Source organism: Papio anubis, chromosome 12, assembly GCF_008728515.1.
Source record: "Papio anubis isolate 15944 chromosome 12, Panubis1.0, whole genome shotgun sequence".
NCBI lineage: Eukaryota > Metazoa > Chordata > Mammalia > Primates > Cercopithecidae > Papio > Papio anubis.
Window position 1 is genome coordinate 78,210,786 of NC_044987.1, and position 20,530 is coordinate 78,231,315.

Consider the following 20,530-nt stretch of genomic DNA (forward strand, 5'->3'; position numbering starts at 1 on the left):
CATATCCTCAAAGTAAAGGGTTTGAGAAAGGTCTATCATGTAAATGAAAAACAAAAAAGAACAGTGGTAACTACTCTAATATCAGATAAAACAGACTTTAAATCAACAACAGTAAGAAAGGACAAAGAAGGGCATTACAAAATAACAAAGGGTTCAATTCAACAAAAGGACTTAGTTAACTGTCTTAAATATGTATGTACCCAACATTGGAACATCCAGATTCACAAAACAAGTACTTCTGGACCTACAAAAAGATTTAGACAGCCACACAATAACAGTGGGGAACTTCAACACTCCACTGTCATCATTAGACAGATAATTGAGGCAGAAAACTAACAAAGAAATTCTGGATTTAAACTGGACACTTGACCAGTTGGACCTAATAGAGATCTACAGAACACTCCACCTATCAACCATGGAATATACTTTCTTCTAATCTACACATAGAACATACTTTAGGCACATGCTTGGCCATAAAGGAAGTCTCAATAAATTCCGACAAATTGAAATACCAGCGATACTCTCAGACCACAGGGGAATAAAAATAGAAATTAATACCTAGAAGATCTCTCAAAACTACATGATTACATGGAAATTAAACAACTTGCTCTTGAATGACCTTTGGGTAAACAATGAAATTAAGGCAGATATCAAAAATTTCTTTGAAATAAATGAAAACAGAGACTCAATATACCAAAATCTTTGGGATGGAACAAAAGCAGCATTAAGAGGAAAGTGTAGTGCTAAACACCTACCTTGAAAGTTAGAAAGATCTAAAATTAACAATCCAACATCACACCTAAAAGACCTAGAAAAACCAGAACAAACTAATCCTAAAACCAGTAGAAGAAAAGAAATATCTAAAATCAAAGCAGAACTGAACTAAATTGAGACCCAAAAATCCATACAAAGAATCAACAACAACAAAAAAGTTTGTTGTTTGAAAGGATTAACACGATCAATAGACCACAAGCTTGATAAAAGAGAGAAGATCCAAATGTTCACAATTGGAAACTCCAAAGGTGACAGTACAACTGATCCCACAGAAAAACAAAAAGATCCCCAGAGATTATTATGAATATCTCTATGCACAGCAACTAGAAAACCTAGAGGAAATGGGTAAATTCCTGGAAACACACACTTTCCCAAGATTGAATCAGGACGAAATTGAAATCCTGAACGGAACAATATTGAGTTCCACAATTGAAGTGGTAATAAAAAAGCCTACCAACCAAAAAAGCCCTAGACCACAAAAAAACCCTGGAGACTTTATGGCCAAGCATGTGGTTAATCCTAATGTATGTTCTAGGTGTAGACAAGAAGAATGTATATTCCATGGTTGATAGGTGGAGTATTCTGTAGATCTCTATTAGTCCACTTTGTCAAGTGTCTAGTTTAAGTCCAGAATTTCTTTGTTAGTTTTCTGCCTTGATCATCTGTCCTGATTTACAGCTGAATTATACCAGATGTACAAAAAGAGTGGGTACGAATTGTACTGAAACTATTCCAAAATATTGAGAAGGAGACTCCTCCCCAGCTTATTCTATGAAGCCAGTATAAAAACAATACCCAAACCTGGCAGAGACAAAATGAAAAAGGAAAACCACATGCCAACATCCTGACAAACATAGACACAAAAATCCCCAACAAAATACTAGCAAACAAAAATCTTCAATAAAATACTAGCAAACTAAATCCAGCAGCACATCAAAAAGTTAATTTACCGTGATCAAGTAGGCTTCATTCCTGGGATGCAGGGTTGGTTCAATACACACAAATCAACAAATGTGATTCACCACATAAGCATAATTCAAAACAAAAACTCTATGATTATTTCAATAGATGTGGGTAAGGTTTTGATAAAATTCAACATTCCTTCATGATAAAAACCATCAAGAAACTAGGCATTGAGGGAATATACCTCAAAATAATAAGAGCCATCTATTACAAACCCACAGCCAACATCATACTGAATGGGCAAAAACTGGTAGCATTCCCCTTGAGAACCAGAGCAAGACAAGAATGCCCACTCTCACCACTCCTATTCAATATAGTAGCGGAAGTGCTAGCCAGAGCAATTAGGCAAGGGAAAGAAAGAAAGAGCCTCCAAGTAGGAAAAGAAGAAGTAAAGCACTCTCTCTCTTTGAGGGTGATATCATTCTATATCTAGATGACCCTAAAAACCTTGCCAAAAGGCTCCTAGAACTGATAAATGACTTCAGCAAAGTTTCAAGATACATAATCAATTTACAAAAATTAGTAGCATTTCTATGCATCAACAATGTTCAAGCTGAGAGCTAAATCAAGAATGCAATCCCCTTTACAATAGCCATGAACAATTAAATTAAACCTAGGAATACATCTAACCAAAGATATGAGAGCTCTCTATGAGGAGATCTACAAAACACTGCTAAAAGAAATCATAGATGACACAAACAAGTGGAAAGTACTTTCGTTCTCAGGGATTGGAAAAATCAATAGTGTTAAAATGGCAATACTGCCAAGACAATCTACAAGTTTAACACTATTCTTATCAAACTACCAACATTATTTTTCACAGAAAATAATGAAAAGAATTTATAAAAAGCTATTCTAAAATTCATAAGGAACCGAAAAAGAGTCCAAATGGCCAAAGAAATCCTAAGCAAAAAGAACAAAGCTGCATGCATTACATTAACTGACTTCAAACAATACTATAAGGCTAGAGTAACCAAAACAGCATGGAACTGGCATAAAAACAGACACACAGACAAGTGGAACAGAATAGAGAATGCAGAAATAAAGCTGCACACCTATCACCCTCAGATCTTCCACAGTATTGTCAGAAATAAGCAATGGGAAAAGAACTCCTTATTCAATAAATGGTGCTGGGATAGCTGGCTAGCCATATGCAGAGGAATGAAACTGGATCCTTACCTGTCACCATATGCAAAAATTAAGATGGATTAAATATTTAAATATAAAACCTCAAACTGTAATAATCATAGAAGACAACCTAAGAAACATCATTGTGGACATCAGCCTTGGGAAAGAATTTTTTAGTAAGTTGTCAAAAGCAATTGCAACAAAAACAAAAATTGACAAGTGGAACCTAATTAAACTAAAGAGCTTCTGTGCAGCAAAAGAAACTAGCAACAGATTAAACAGCCAACCTACAGAATGGGAGAAAATATTCACAAACTACATATCTGACAAAGATCTAATATCCAGACTCAATAAGGAACCTTAAACAATTCAACAAGCAAAAACCAAATAACTGTGTGAGAAAATGGGCAAAAGACAAGAATAGACACTTCTCCTAAGAAGACATACAAGCAGCCAACAAACATATGAAATAATGCTCCACATCACTAATCATCAGAGAAATATAAATCAAAACCACAATGAGATACCATCTCACACCAGTCAGAATGACTGTTATTAAAAAGTCAAGAAACTGACCAGGCGCGGTGACTCATGCCTGTAATCCCAGCACTTTGGGAGGCTGAGGTGGGTGGATTATGAGGTCAGGAGTTCAAGACCAGCCTGGCCAAGATGGTGAAACTCTGTCTGTACTAAAAATACAAAAATTAGCCAGGCGTGGTGGTGGGTGCCTGTAATCCTAGCTACTCAGGAAGCTGAGGTAGAGAATCGCTTGAACCTGGGAGGCAGAGGTTGCAGTGAGCCGAGATCGTGCCACTGTATGCCAGCAAAAAACAACAGATGCTGGTGAGGCTGCAGAGAAGAGAAAATGCTTATACATTGTTGGAGGAAATGTAAATTAGTTCAGCCATGATGGAAAGCAGTCTGGAGATTTCTCAAAGAAGAACTTAGAACTATTGTTTGATCCAGTAATCTTACTACTGGGTATATATCCAAAAGAAAATAAATCTTTCTACCAAAAGGACACCTGCACTTGTATAACCCTCCAGGAGTTTCAGCAACAGGGATAGGGCCCAGAGAAGGGCTCACATGATCATTGACGGGCATCCTGCTTGGCTGCAGTAATACCAGATGGTGGGCCACAGGACGGACAGGCAGCACTTGGTGCTAATGGCTCTGAGCATATAGGCCTGTGATGCAGGAAAAGTTCCTTACAGTGGAAATGAAAATGGAATTGGAAAGGAAAGAGTTGAAGAATTTTACCAGGGAACCTGTAATATGACAGCACAGCAAAATAGAGGAGGAAGAGGATGAGGATGAGATCTGAGTGCCACTGAAAAGAGGTATTTGAATTATGAGAGAATCTATGGAGGACTACTAAGTGATGTGCTGTGGTGTGTATAATATAAACCTACTCCATTCCTTCTCTCAGGAGATCTTGAGCAGAGTTTTCTTTGCTGATGAAAGCTTTTCTGTGAGAGGAGTCTATAAGGGGAAGTTGAAAAAGTGCAGGAATTGGAATGTAGAGAGAGTTTCTCCTACAGATTTCCACTAGAGAAAGGGTATAACTCCCATTGGGGTGAATAACAGGTTGAGATTTTACTGGGTACTGTATTTTTTAATCCTTTCAGAGTCCTGTGAGGTAAGAATCAGTGGTGGTCTCATTTTGGAGAGAATGGAATTGGAGTACAAAACAGATGAGTTATTTGTTCCTATTCTTACATAGTATGGATTTGAACCCAGCAAGGCTGCCTCAGGGTCCATGTTTTTGACCAGCCCTTTGGACCCAGCACCACTGTGTATCACTTACACATGAATTGGAGTGGGTAGCAAAGTAATTCCCAGTTAAATCCAGAATGGCAGTCAAAATTGTGCATGAAAAAAAAGCATGAGCAAATTCCAGGAACAGAGAAAAGAAGCCAATTAAATAAGGAACAAAAGAGAATTGGGTCAAAGTCAATTAGGAACAGATAGCAGAATCTAAGAGCCCCTTTCTGCCTGAAAGGCAGCCATTTCTCTGGAATCTAGAGAACTCACAGGTGCAGGAGGCCTCCAAGTGTACAGAGTGCTCTTCCTTCTGTGGAGGTGGAGAGAGGGATCAAAGACTGAATGCATCCATCATGAACTCTCTTAGACAAGCTTGCACAGCCTTGGTTGCCCAGAAAAGAAAATGGGAGGAAAACCAGTACCTCTGTGATCTCCACTCAAGGCACTTTACAATCTATATTTAGGGCATACATTTGATATACCCTATATAACTCTTGAAATATTTGTCTTCCTTATGGAACCTGAAGCTCCATAAAGACTAAGCCATGCCTGTTTTTGTTCACTGTAACATTGACAACATTTAGCCTGTATTCCTTAAAGACCATCTACTGTAATATCCTCATTTAACGTAAGAAAAAGCTGAGACACAAAGAGTCAAAATTATTTTTCTGAAATCACACCATGAAAACCAGGCCTGTATCAACCTTTGATATCCTGGAACCTGTCTGAGGCTTCCGCTCTCTTCCCTGCCCATCATTCAGTATTTCTGGGGAACTCTTAAAAAAATTCTTGATGTAAGCACAGATCTGAGAAACAATCAGGGGCTATAGGGACTGCTAGATCGCAGCAATCTCCCTTCTCCTCTTCTGTCACATACAATTCTGAGAGTTTAAAAGCAGCAGAGGTACCCACATCCCAGTTTTCCTTGGTGCTCGATGACACCATGTGGCTACATGCTGCCTGACGTGAGATGAGAGGAAGTGATGTAAGCAAGTCCTGGCCCATGGGATCAATAGAAGGAGCATAGCCTCTCCTTCTTTTCTTCCTTTTTCATCAGGTTGGAATGTTGATGTGCCTGGGACCACACTGGGATGAGGGCAACTCTCTAGGGATTGGGGAGCAGTAGTTTTTGGAGTCTTAATGTATGATGCCTTGGAGCCTCCAGCTGAAGTTTAAAATACAATCCTGTATATCCACAGGGGATTGATTCTGGTACCGTTGTGCACACTAAAATATGCAGGTGCTCAATTTCTTGACATAAAATGGTGTGATATTTTTATATAACCTACCCACATTCTCCTGTATACTTTAAATAATTTCTAGTGTTCTTACAATACCTAATACAATATAAATGCCATGTAAGTGTCTGCTATACTGTATTTTTTAGAGAATAGGGAAAGGAAAAAATTCTGTACCTGTTCAGTATGGATGCAGTCATCATTTTTTTTCTCTTCCTTTTCTGAACATATGATTTGCAATTTGGTGAATCCTGAATGTGGAACCCACGGGTAAGGAGAACCCGCTATGCTTTCTTGTTTAAGGTATTTTTATTTTGGGTCTGTATTAGAACAAGTAAGCTACTCTAACCAAAAGAAACATGTTTTCCATTTTTAAAATTACTTACAATTTAGTCATTTTTTATGAATGTGGGTCTTTGTCTATAAAATTGACACTAGAGAAAGAAGATGCAAACAGAAAAAAATTAACATTGATAGAGCTTAGATGAGACATGATTCAATGTCATTTAGATGGAGAAAAACTCAGGAAATAGAAGGATATAAGAAGGTGGGAGGGGTAGTCTCATTTGCCTTGAGGAATGCCTTTCCATCCTTTTCTACCCTGGTTGGCATTCCAGGAGGGTAGCTTCTATGTACTTCATCAGCGGAATTCTTTACCTCCTGGTTTCTGATTGAATTGAGACTTGGATTTTTCAGACACTGCTAGTGAGAAAGTAAAATGGTAGAGCTACTCTGGAAAACTCTTCTGCATTTTTAAGAAAACTAGTTAAACATAGGCTTAACATATACCCCAGGATTCCAACCATGGAATTTATCCTAGAGACTGGAAATCTATGTTCACTTAAAAATCTGTACACATATGTTTATAGTTGCTTTACTGATAAATGCCACATTAGAAAAAAACACAACGTCATTCCACTTTTGAACAGTGAAACACAACATAGCGCAGCCAGCAATGGAAGACTACTCAGTACTTTAAAAAATCAACAACAAACTATTGATAACTGCAACAACTTGGGTGGGTCTTGAGGACATTATGCTGAGAAAAAAAAGTGAAACTCAAAACATTAGATAGTGTATGATTCCATTTATATTACACACTTTAAATGACAAAATTAAAGACCTGGAATAGATGAGTGATTAGAGGGATTTGGGAAGGGATATGAAATGGATATGACAGTAGGGGCAGCCCAAGGCAGTTCTTTTGTGGTGAAGATACGCTCTCGTATCTTCAATGTGAAGATGGTTATATAATAGTTATATGAATTTGTTTTGTTACATGAACCTACACAAGAACCTATGCATGTGACAAAATGTTATAGAATTATACACAAAGGTGTATCTCACTCCTAAAAGATTAGTACATGTAAATACTAGTGAAATCTGATAAGATTTGTATTGTGGATAACTGTATTGTACTGATATTAATTTCATTGTTTTGATAATACATTTATGTAACATGTCTTTATTGCTGTAGCTTGGTTGATGGGTATACAGGAAGTTTCCATTTTTTTTTGTAACTTCTTGTTAGTCTACAATTCATTGAGAATGAAAAGTTAAAAAAAACAACTGAAAGGTCAATTCACTGTATGGACTACCTCCATGGATACTGCAGTCACCGAGAATGAGAACATGGGGTATGCTGGAAAGAAGTTTGTAAACTTGGCATATAGGTTAAAGATAATATGATATTTTATGTGAGCTTAAAGTATTCTTACAGTCAAAAGAAAAAGGAATATTACTGAAATCAAAATAACCAGTTGACCAGAGAGGGCCAACAGTCTTTGTTTCAATTTTCAGGTGAAATTTCTCTCCAGGGCTCCTCATTATGGACAAAATTGTTAGCTGAAGCTGTACAATTGATGATACCACGAACTCTCAGGGTAGACTCTCCTAGTAACCCCCACTCCGAACCGATGACATCACATCTAAATCCCATGCCTGGAGCATTGGCTGCAAGCACTGTCTTCCTGCTTCCTCTGAACTGTAGGAACCCTCACATACAGCCAAGTCCTACTATGGTATTTGTAAATCAAGTGTGAATACATAAGATACAGAATCAGCAAAGAGCTGGGCCTGGAAGAGCAATCAATCTGGATTCAGAAGGCCTGCGTTCTATATGATGAACAGTATTATAAAAGCCATCAATGCATTTTTTTGTGGGGGGGGAAAATGGAAAACAATAGGTTTCTTTACCACTTTCACAGCCACTTTATACTGTGTCCCGAGTACTCAAATTACATTTGTTACCTCCCTTCTGTGAGGGTCAATCTGAGGGGCATCCTCACTGCTGTGAGCAGCACAGAGCCCACTGTGATGTCCCATCTTCTCTTGGTGGCTCTTCTGTCTGCTTGAGTTACCTGTGGAAGGAGTAACCACTGGCAGAGAAGAGTCCTGAAGTTTGTACTGATCCTAAGTTTTCATAATGAAATGGTTTTAATTGTGGTAAAGTTTACATAACATACATTTTACTACTTTAATGATTTTTAGTATACATCTCAGTAGCTTTAAGTACATTGCCAATGAGATGTAACTGTCACCAAACAAAAATTTTTGTGCTCGTTAAATAATGATGTCATACTCTCCCCATCCCTCACCATCAGGTTTCTCCTAGTCTATTTTCTGTGTTCATCAATTTTCCTAGATTGGATACCAGAAAACTTTGAACTTACAATATTGTTCTTTTGTGTCTGGCTTATTTTGCTTAGCACAATGTTCTCAAGGTTCATCTATATTGCAGCATGTATCAGAATTATGTTGCAATGATAAGCTATTATCAAGATACTGTAATTGACATTATCACGAAAGGTCAGATACCTTCAATCTTGCTTCTTATGGTGACTGGCCATGAAACTAACTGAAAGTTACAGCCAGAACAACTTGTACAAAAATGAGAAGTATTCAGAATTCCTGTACAATTGAAGGAATCTGTCAGCAAATGATAAATGGTTTTAAGACAATTTCTACATTGAAACCAATACTGAGGTTGCAGATGGCCAAATTAGAATTCGTGTCATATTTATAGACTCTATACTCGTCCCTTTGTCCATGAAGAGCTAAGTAAGTACTTACTAGTTCTCAAGGGGAAGGGACCATGGTTATCTTTACTTGAAACTAAGGCCAACATGTCACCATGCCACGGACAAATGACAGCAGAGGACTTTACATAAAACCTATTTCCTAGACTGTTTCTATGAATGCAGAGAATCTGTCTCTAAGGACATTGTTTTCCCCTATATCTGAGAATTCAGTGAAATTTAGAGGCAGCAGAACTCACTTATCCAGAATGAGCTTCCTTCCTGCAGCAATACCCCTAATCATAGAAGGAAACATGATTTTTAGGTGAACGTAGTCTGAGAGAAAGATAAGGAATCTTCCCTTCGATACTGTCAGGTAGGAAATAGTTATAAAACAGGGCTTTCCAGTTCTGGACAGGAATTCTTTCCATTTCAATAAAAATTGAAAGTAAAAGTTTTCAGTAAGAAAAATTTAATGGAAGTTAACAGGGGAAATTTGTTAGAAATATGAAGAAAGATCTAAACAGTGTACTTTCAAATTAATGCTTTATTTTAGTAAAACTAGAAATGTGAGATTAAAAATAAAACTATTTGAAGATATTGGGGGAATCATTGAGGCATTTCTGAGGCACAAAGATGAGAAAAATGCATATAATTGTCAGGGTGGCAGGGCAGTGTTGCTCTCAAAGTCCCGTCTGACTGACAGGGCAGAGGCTCTTCCTCACTGCCCCAGTCTGCTTCCCGACAGCTCCAGAGTTTCCTCAGGAAGCCGCCCTCCACCTTCATCCATCTCAGGTGTGTCCTGCAGAACCCTCTGGTGAACCAGCTAGAGAGTCTTCCTGTTTTGACACTGCCTAAAGGAGCCCATGAATAAGTAAATGATGGGGTTGCCACTGTTGTTAACAGCGGACAGGAAAATGGAAACTAGACGAACATGACAATATAAGACTCCCAAATCCATGTGGATCCAGAAAAATAGGAAAAACTGAATGCTGAAGGGCAGACCGCAGAGGAAGAAGATCAACACTGTGAGCAGGATGGTCACATACAGCCTGGTCAGGGGCATCTTCTAGGATCCACAAAGGATCCTGACCTGCAGGATCAGGCTGGACCCACAGAGAACCACAAATAAAAAAATCAACCTCATGACTGTGATGAAATCCGATGTTTGACACCAAACAGAATCAGCACCACTAAGCAGGAAGCCACAGAACATACACTCCAGGATACTCTGCAGCAGGGACGGGGCCCAGAACAGGACACACACGACCACTGACAGGTGTGTGGGGTGGCGGCAGCGGTACCAGATGGGCCACAGGACGGATAGGCAGCACTCGGTGCTGATAGCAGTCAGCATGCTCAGGCCTATAAAGTAGGCAAAGGTCATCACAGTGGTGAAATAGGTGGAGAAGGAAAGGAAGAAGTCGCTGTAGAAATTCACGGTTTCTAAAATCTGGGAGAAGAGGCAGAGGAATTTGGCCCCAGCCAGGTTGAGGATGTAGAGGGAGAAGGTGTTCCTGTGCATGCAGGAGCCAGAGCATGACTGCATTTCCTGCCAGCCTGACCAGGTCAACGATGAGGAGCAGCAACATGAGGATCATGATCTCCATGTCACAATGTTGAAGATGGGCCTCCTCAGTCCTATCGACTGATGTCAGTTCTGTACCCAAGGCTGGGATGGTTGGATCCATGCACAGAACCCCTAGGCTTGTGCCCTTGGGAACACAAACAAGATGTGATCAGCAGCTGTATGATCTCTGATTTCACATACATTCTATTATGTGAGAATTATTGTCCCCATTTTACACAGGAGAGAAACAGAGGCTTGCAGAGAATAAGCCACCTGTCAAAAGGTGAGGAGTGCTCAACTCCAGTTTCAAATCCAAATCTGACTCTAAAGCCTGGGCTCTCTCTATTGCAATACAATTTTTCTACTGACATGGGAAAAACATTATGATCAAAACATCCCCACTCAACTGGCCAGGGCTGTGGATCCAAGCATTACTCCATCTTGGTCAGAAATTTTCTCTCAGGTGCAGGAGTTTGGGTAAAGAAGTGGACACCCTCATGATAAAAGTGGTCATCATGGATGAAAATGAAGGCCAGGCATTATTGACATGAGGAAAATGTGACATTTTGCTAGGACAAGTGTGATGATGACTGGGCCTGGTGAGCTAGAAATGGCTCAGTGTGTGTCTATCATTACAGAGAGGAGCACTTTTATATCCCCAGTGCCTAGCTCCATGCGAAGCACACTGTGTTTTGTGTAAATATTCATTCAGTGAATAAATGCATGAATGAAGAGCCTAATGGTAGTGATAGCTTTGGATTAAAAGGAAAATAAAAACACAAAGGCATTAGAACACACACATATAATGAGATGTAAAAATTTCATTCATCAGAATTTTATTTGTTCTGTCTGTGTTAAAAGGCATTATTGATATGTGCCCAAATACCCGAAGTTGACCACCGATGTGCCTTTGAAATGATGACTTGGTGTGGCTTTGCTGAGCACCTAGAATCTCTTTTGTACACAGTGTTGGGGCAGGGTGTGGTCTGAGCTGAACTGCTTAGCAATACGGAAGAGGAAAGAGTAAGTGCGGGTGAGGTCTGAGTGCCGCTGAAAGAGGTAATTGAAATGTGGCAATATCTTTGGAGGACTCTTAACTGTTCTGCTGGATGTACACAGTGCAAAACTACTTGATTCTGTCTCATAGGGGGTCTTTGGTAGAGTTTCTCTGTTGGTGCAAACATTTGTGTGAGAGGAGTCCATGAGGGGAAATAGGAGTTCAGCGCTTGGAATGCAAAGAGAGATGTTCATGTAGATTTCAACTGGTGAAACAGGACTAGCTCATATCTGGCTGAAAAACAGCAGCTGATTGAGGGTTTATTAGGGATTGTCTTAATGCTCTCAAGAGCCTAGGAGATAAGAGTTAGTATTATTCCTGTATGGCAGAGAATGCACTTAGAGCACAAAAAGAGTGAGTTATTTGTCCCTGGCCTTATATAGTGTGGATTTGGACCCAGGAGAGGTGCCTCAAGGTCCATCCTTTTCACCCACCCTTTGGACCCAGCACCACTGTATGTCGATTATACATGATAGAGGGGGAAGGCAGAGGAGTGACTCTCAAATTTAACCCAAGTTGGCAGTCAAAATTTTGGGTTGGAAAAAAAAAGCTAACCTAAACAAACTCCAGATAGAGAATGAGAAACAAATCAAACAGGGAACCAAATAGAGGTGAATGAAATCCAGTTAGGAACAAATGGAGGAGCTCCTTTCTGCATCACAAAGGCTGCCTTTTCTCTGGAAAGACAAGGATGCACAGGGGCTGGAAGCCTCCAGGTGGAAAGAAGACACACCCTCCCCTGGGAGTACAGAGGAGCATCAGGAGTGGATGAATCCATCCTGAGCTCTCTTAGAGAGAAAAGCTGCCACAGCCTTCGTTGTCCTGAAAAGGAAATTAATGGAAAACTAGAACCTCTGTTAACCACATTGAGGATACTTAAGGTTAAGAGTTTGTCCATCCATTTTTAGGACATGATATATTTGCCTTCCTCATGAAACCTGAAGCTCCATAAAAACTAAGCTATGCCTGTTCTGGTTCACTATAATATTGCCAATATTTAGCATGTGTTCCTCAAAGACCATCTATTGTAATATCCTCATATGACATAAGCAGCTGAGGCTTAAAGAATCCAAGGATCTTCCTGAGATCACACCATGAAGAGCAGATCCAGTATAAGCCCCTGGTCCTTGGAGCCCTGCATGAGACTTCTCTACTGTTCTCTGCTTCATCAATCATTATTTTCGAAGAGCTCCTGAAAAATCTTGACGTGAGCACAGAATCTGAGACACTCAGGAGCTTTAGAGTCTACTGCATTGCCCCAATATCCATTTTCCTTTTCAATCACACAACAATTATGAGCATTTAAAAGCAGCACAAGGACCCACATCCCAGTTTTCCCTGATGCTGGATGACATCATATGACCAGGTTCTGGTCAATGGGAAGTGAGCAGATGTGATGTAAGCAAGTCCTGGTTCATGGGATCAATAGGAGGAGCACAACCTTCCCTTCCCCTCTTCCTTCTCCATCAGGCTGGAATGCTGAGCTGGTTGGCAGGCAGTAGGACCACAAGAATGAGAGCAACTCTCTAGACATTAGGGAGCAGCAATTTTTGGAGTCCTAATGTATGACGCCTTGGAGCCTCCAGCTCAGGTCTTAAATATAGTCACTCCTGGGTTTCCACAGGGGATTGGTTCTAGAACCCCTGCACACACCAAAATCTGCCCATGTTCAATTTCCTTATAGAAAATGGTGTAGTATTTGAATATAACCTATGAACTTTCTCCTTTATACTTTAAATTATTTCTAGACCACTTATAATACCTATTAAAATGTAAGTGCTATGTAAATAATTGTTATATGATATTGTTTAGGAAATAATGACAAGAAAAGTCTGTACCTGCTCAGTACCTATACAGCTACTCCTGTCCTCCTTTTTTTGGAATATGTTATACCTGTGGTTTGTTGAATCTGTGGATTCAGAACCTGCTGACATGGAGTGACAACTGTACTTTCTTGTTGAAGATATTCGTACTTTGTATCTCTTTTAGAGCAGCCAAACTTACATTCTAACCAAAAGGAATATGTTTTCTCTTTTTAAAATTACATTTCATTTGAAGGGGTGGCCTGCCCCTCCACGCCTGTGGGTCCATCTCATCAGGTGGGACGAGAGACTGAGAAAAGAAATAAGACACAGAGACAAAGTATAGAGAAACAACAGTGGGCCCAGGAGAACGGTACTCAGGATACCAAGGACCTGCACAGGCACCGGTCTCTGGGTTCCCTCAGTTTTTATTGATTATTATTTTCATTATCTCAGCAAGAGGAATGCGGTAGGAGAGCAGGGTGATAATAGGGAGAAGGTCAGCAAGAAAACACGTGAGCAAAACAATCTATGTCACAATTAAGTTCAAGGGGAGGTACTATGCCTGGATGTGCATGCAGGCCAGATTTATGTTTCTCTCAGCCCAAACATCTCAGTGGAGTAAAGAATAGCAAAGCAGCATTGCTGCCAACATGTCTCACCTCCCGCCATAGGGCAGTTTTTCTCCTATCTCGGAATTGAACAAATGTACAATTGGGTTTTATACTGAGACGTTCCGTTCCCAGGGGCAGGCAGGAGATAGTGGCCTTCCTCTATCTCAACTGCAAGAGGCTTTCCTCTTTTACTAATCCACCTCAGCACAGACCCTTTATGGATGTCGGACTGGGGGAGGTCAGGTCTTTCTCATCCCACCAGGCTATATTTCAGACTATCACATGGGGAGAAACCTTGGACAATACCCGGCTTTCCAGGGCAGAGGTCCCTGCGGCTTTTCGCAGTGCGTTGTGCCCTGGTTTATTGAGACTAGAGAATGGCAATGACTTTTACCAAGCATACTGCTTGTAAACATTTTGTTAACAAGGCACGTCCTGCACAGCTCTAGATCCCTTAAACCTTGATTCCATACAATACATGTTTCTGTGAGCACAAGGTTGGGGCAAAGTGGCTGGGGCAAAGTTACAAATTAACAGCATCTCACCAAAGCAATTTTTCAAGGTACAGGTCAAAATGGAATTTCTTATGTCTTCCCTTTCCACATAGACACAGTAACAGTCAGATCTTTCTTTCTTTTCCCTACATCATTTCCTAGGCATTTTTTGATAAATGCAGGTATTTCTCCATAAAATTGACAATAGAGAAAGAATTTCCAAACATAAAAAAACTCTGATGGATAGAGCTGAAATGAGACATGATTCAATGAGATTTAGAGAAAACCCCAGGAGGTAGGAGGAAGCTATAGAAAGGTGAGGTGAGAGGGATTGCTTCATTTGCCATGAGGATTTGCTTCCCAATCTTCTCTACCCTATTTGATATCCCAAGAGGGTGGCTTCTCTGTACCTCACCAGTGATATTCTTTCCCTTTTGGTTTCTGGTTGAACTGAGACACTGAGAGACACTGGTAGGAGACTGGAAGGCAGGAGGAGAGTGATTTGGAATTTTCACCATCTGGGCCTCTGCCTTTATGACTGTGCATTGGTGACGAAGGGCTTCTCCACCTGCCTGCTCATCCTCTCCCAATCCTACAGCTACAGCTATGGCTATGGCTATACTCTCAACAGTAACTGCTCCTTCCCTGTCCCTTTAAGCTTAGGGGAGGAAGCAGTGCTCCACCACTGCCATTTAGGGTGCTTCCCTAGGCATTGTGTTTTCCCCTTGACCCTGCCCATCTTTGTACATAGTCCCCTCATGAAACATTCCTCATTTATTTCATTTTGGACCATCTGTTTCTTCCTTAGACCTTTCCAGATAGGCAAAGAAAAATAACTTTGAAAAGTAAGTAAAATAATAAGACCCCTTTACCACAGTTCGGTTGTAGGAAACAATGCCTTGCATATCCCCTTGCTCCTTAAGTGAATTTGGAAAGCATCATTATCTCCATGAAAGCAGATTGAATGGTTGGAATAAAGGGGGTGATATGGAGAGATGGATTAGAGGGAGGAAGGTCTGCTGACCCCATCTGAAACTCCCACAGTCTGGGCTGCCAGCACTGTTTCCAGAAGGAAGCTTCATGTCTCCTGCCTTTTCTTGAAGGAAACTTATGACCCTCTGTGTATAGGATCCCAAGATGGAAACGCAGGTTTGTGAACTTATAGCAAAAACAATAACTTGCTGTGGAAAGAGAGAGTTCTTGGTACATACCCTTACCTTTTCCTCCTCCTCCTGTCCAAAGATGAAGAGCTGCCCCTTGCTAAAGGGGTAGAGCCTTTCTGGGATTCAGTGACTTCAGAGCTCTCTTCTGTGTTGGGTCATTTAGGAGATGCCTACAAGAGCTGGATGAGAACTGGCGACCAATCCAGGTTTATGAAGATGCAGACAGCCTGTGATTTCCTGTATGAGGACTGCGGGCAAATCAGAGGCCACAGCTGTTTGAGCCGCAATCCCTAACTAAGATGTTTCTTGGCCTCTGCCATTATCAATACATATCTGCCACTCTCATCGTGTCCCATCTCATTCAACTTCCTGTAAGTAATTGCTGTTCTGACCTTTACAATTTATTATGGGCCTAGGTATCAATATCAAGCAACATGAGCTTGTTTTGTGAGGCTTTATAACTAAAAACTAAAGTAGATCATAGGGTCTTTCAGGGCTCACAATGGCTTGATCCCACTCGTGTGTGTGTTGGGAGGGTTTGGTTTTCTAGGTCCATGATTAATTTCTGCTCAAGACAAAGTGGAAAACTCGAGAGTGGAAAATGTTACCTTGTAGTTCACACTCTTTTAATCCCTTAGTCCCATAAAATAAACATTCTAAAGTATAAGCAGTAGAAATAACGTAAACTCTATTGAAACTTAAGTAAATTAGTTTTTTTCAGACTTGGTGGAGGTCCTTTTGCTGAACACTATACTCTGTTGTGAAAAGAATACACCTTCAATGAAGAAATCCTTGGCCTATTTCACCATTTCTCCAACATTGAATAAAAGACATTTTTTAAATTCAGTTTCTTCTCCAACTGCAGCAAAAAGGCAAGGAGGAGTCTGTTTCAGGAACCTGAATCAATTCCTATGAAAGCCTTGTTCACTTAGAACAAGCCTTTAATTTGTTCTGTTTCTATATCAACGTCTATGTCATGAAAGCAGGGCCAAGTGGCAGTCCTCGTTTTAACCAAAGGGCCAATGAACCCAGCACCTATGCTGGCCTTGACATCGCTGAGAGGTACGATAAAGTCCCTTGGCACACTTTTTTTGTCAGGTTGGTGAGACAGAGAAAGGTGGGTCTTTGGCAGGCAGATGGGCAAATTTCCAATACCCTGTTGAGTGTTAACAATCTATTTTGGTTTGTACCTCAGGAGAGAGTTAGATATCTTTGGCTCTGTAGACAGCCAGGGCCATGGTTCTTACCTTTTCCACAATTGGAAGCTGAACATCACACAGGAAGTGGAATCAGCTTCTTTTACTTGCAGCTTCTCTCACAGCCCAAGCCAAGTCCACCAACCGTTTTCCACCAACCGGCCAGTGATAGCAGGGGACTGCATCAAAGGCACCAGCCCGTTTTGTGAGCTCACACACCAAGTCAATCTCAGCACCGGTGTGGATCTTGAAGACCTTCAGAGTCACCATAATGGGAACCCCAAAAAGCTGAGCAATCTGAATTTGCTGCTGGAGGTTACAGCAGCCATCTGCCACCAACTGGACGTTCTTTTCTTTATATTCTTTCTTAAGAGGAACACCAGCCGTTACACTTGGCCTGCCTCTGTGCATCTTCAGAGCTTGCACCATTGCCAGCAACACAACCACACTGGGCACCAAGCTGGAAGCTTGGCACTTGTTGAAAATTTTCTCCATTCCAATGTCAGCACAAAAGCCAGCTTTAGTCACTACAAATCCTTCTTCACCAACCAGTTTCAGGGCAATTTTATCAGCCAACACTGAAGAGTTGCCATGAGCGATGTTCGCAAAAGGGCCCACGTGCACGAATACGAGTGTCCGTATCAGGGTCTGCATCAGATTTGGTTTCATTGTATCTTTCATCAAAACTGTCAAAACACTGGTCACCCCCAAATCATTTGGTGTCACAGGCTGCCTGGTTTTGTCACTGGCCACCACTATCCTTCCCAGCCATGTCTTCATGTCCGAGAGGTTGTCTGTAAGGGCCAGCACCACCATGATCCCGCTGGCCACCATGATGTCAAACAGAATCTGCCAAGGAGCCCTTCTCTGTGTTTGCCTGCCTGATGGTTATTTTTTCGTAGAAATCAGTCATTTGAATTGAGTTTTTTATTTCCATAGGTTATTGGGGAACAGGTGGTGTTTGGTTACATGAGTAAGTTCTTTAGTTGTGATTTGTAAGATTTTGGTGTACCCATCAATCGAGCAGTATACTCTGCACCCAATTTGTAGTCTTTTATCCCTCATCCCCTTCCCACCCTTTCCCCCTGAGTTCCGAAAGTCCATTGTGTCATTCTTATGGCTTTGCATCCTCATAGCTTAGTTTCCACATATCAGTGAGAACATACAATGTTTGGTTTTCCATTCCTGAGTTACTTCACTTTGAATAATAGTCTCCAGTCTCATCCAGGTCACTGAGAATGCCATTAAATCATTCCTTTTTATGGCTGAGTTGTACTCCATTATGTAGTATATATATATGTAGTGTGTGTGTGTGTATATATATATGCAGTGTGTGTATATATATATGTACACTACTGTTTATATATATAATAGTTTCTTTACCCACTTGCTGATTGATGGGAATTTTGGTTAGTTCCACATTTCTGCAACTGTGAGTTGTGCTGCTATAAACATGCGTGTGCAAATATCTTTCTCGTATAATGACTTCTTTTCCTCTGGGTAGATACCCAGTAGTGGGATTGCCAGATCAAATGGTAGTTCTACTTTTAGTTCTTTAAGGAATCTCCAAAGTGTTTTCCATAGTAGTTGTCCTTGTTTACATTCCCACCGGCAGTGTAGATCACCGCATCCATGCCGACATCTACTATTTTTTTGGAAAAAGCAGTCATTTTTATTCAATACTCTCTGCCATGCGATGGTGGAAGGGTTGGTGTCGAGACAGGCAAATTTACTCACTTCCTCTTCTGTCAGTGTGCTTGGATCCATCTTATTCTCAGTTTTTTTTTAGTCAAGCAATCAGAGAATTTCTGAAAATTCTCTGACACTGTTCATTAAAGGAATCTCAGCCGACTATACAGAGCCTTGTCTGCACATTTTCATGCAGAATCCTTGAGTAGATGGCAGCAGCTGGTAAGTTATTGGCAACTGTGATGGCATGGATGTCTCCAGTTAAGTGAAGGTTGAACTCTTCCATGGGGATGATTTGGGCATATCCACTACCCGTGGCTCCTTCTTTCACTCCAAAAGTCGGTCCTTGGGAAGGCTGCCTCATACAGGCAAAGGAGGTGACAAGCAGGTGCATGGTCAAAGCCTGCACAACCCAGTCATAACTGTGCTCGTCCCTTCTCCTAGAGGGGTGGGCGTGATCCCAGTGACTAAGACGTATTTTCCATCTGCTTGATCCTTTAACCTTCCTAGCACAGACAAAAACTTTGTCTTTATTTTTGTCATATATTTTAATTTCATCTGCAAGCAATCCCAACTCATTATGGGTAAATGGATCAGTAGAAAGTTCTGCTTGACTCCATTTGGAACTCCTGCAGTCTGAGCTGCCAGCCTCTCCCATCTCATCCCATGTGGCCCACCTCCCTGTAATCAATTGTTGTTGTAGACCTTTAAATGCCCCTTTGAACCTAGGTTCAACGTCAAGCAATGTGAGAGTGTATTGTGGGGCTTTATAAATAAAGAAAAAGGTATATCAGAATGTCATGCAAGGCTCACCATGGCCTGACCACAGTTGACTTTTTTCTTTCATATATTTTAAAAATCACAGTGGTTATTGCATTCATACGTCTACTTTCGTTCCAACGACAGAGAAGTGCATGCAAAGTGAAAGTCTCCTGAGTCTCTTTCTTGAAAAGCCACCACTTGCTACACTTGCCATTCTTATTTGATGATTATTATTAGCTGTGAATAGTAAGCTTATGTTTATGTTTTGCATTTATTAGTATTATCAAGTGGATCAACTTACTTTTCTTATAAAATGTAAGTAGCACACATATAATATCTTTCTCCACTTAATGAAATTTGTTGTTTATTTTTAATTTAGTGTAAATATTAACATTTTCTAGTCTTATTTCCTATGACTTCCTTTCATTTAAGTTATTTCAATTAGAAACTATTTCAAATATTCAGAAAACTTCTTCAGTATATTTGTCTTGCATGGAATTTTGAGGATCTGGAATAGGATGCCAACTTTCAATGTATGCAGGTAAAGAATTTGTTTGATATCTGTGAGTGTGTTATTATTTTCAAAATAAATTTTCTAACACAAAAAATAAGTTTACTGATGTAGCTAAAAGGAGGAGGTAAAAATTTGAAAAGATGTGACAGAAGGAGGAAGAGAGAGTTAATTGATGGTGAGGAACTTAAGATGATGAGTATAGAAAACTCTTCTGAAAAGATTTTCTCTAAAGGAAATAAGAGAAACCAGGCCATGGATGCATGGATGGCGAAGAATGTGGACATGGGTGGTGATTTAAACCAGGAGATAGAATAGCTTGTTTGTGCTGCATTGGAATGATCCAATAGAAAGAAGCAAAGGGAGACGTGGTCATTATACACAGTGTTTCAGTGTGGAAAGGGTGTTTTCTTTATCAAAGTGGTGGTATTTAAGCGGCTTGTGTTTTCTTTATCAAGATAATGCAGCCGGGCGCGGTGGCTCACGCCTGTAATGCTAGCACTTTGGGAGGCCGAGGCAGGCGGATCACGAGGTCAGGAGATCAAGACCATCCTGGCTAACATGGTGAGACCTCGTCTCTACTAAAAATACAAAAAATTAGCCGGGCGTGGTGGCGGGCTCCTGTAGTCCCAGCTACTCAGGAGGCTGAGGCAGGGAGAATGGCATGAACTTGGGAGGCAGAGTTTGCAGTGAGCCGAGATCACGCCACTGCACTCCAGCCTGGGTGACAGAGGGAGACTCCCTCTCAAAAAAAAAAAAAAAAAAAAAAAAAAAAAAGATAATAATGC

At 40.6% G+C, this 20,530-nt stretch overlaps 2 pseudogenes; both read right to left on the minus strand.

Annotated features, from left to right (window-relative positions):
* Positions 1 to 9,605: 9,605 nt before the first annotated feature.
* On the minus strand, positions 9,606 to 10,607 carry LOC100998802 (annotated as a pseudogene).
* Positions 10,608 to 16,489: 5,882 nt separating this feature from the next.
* On the minus strand, positions 16,490 to 20,303 carry LOC100998466 (annotated as a pseudogene).
* Positions 20,304 to 20,530: the final 227 nt, after the last annotated feature.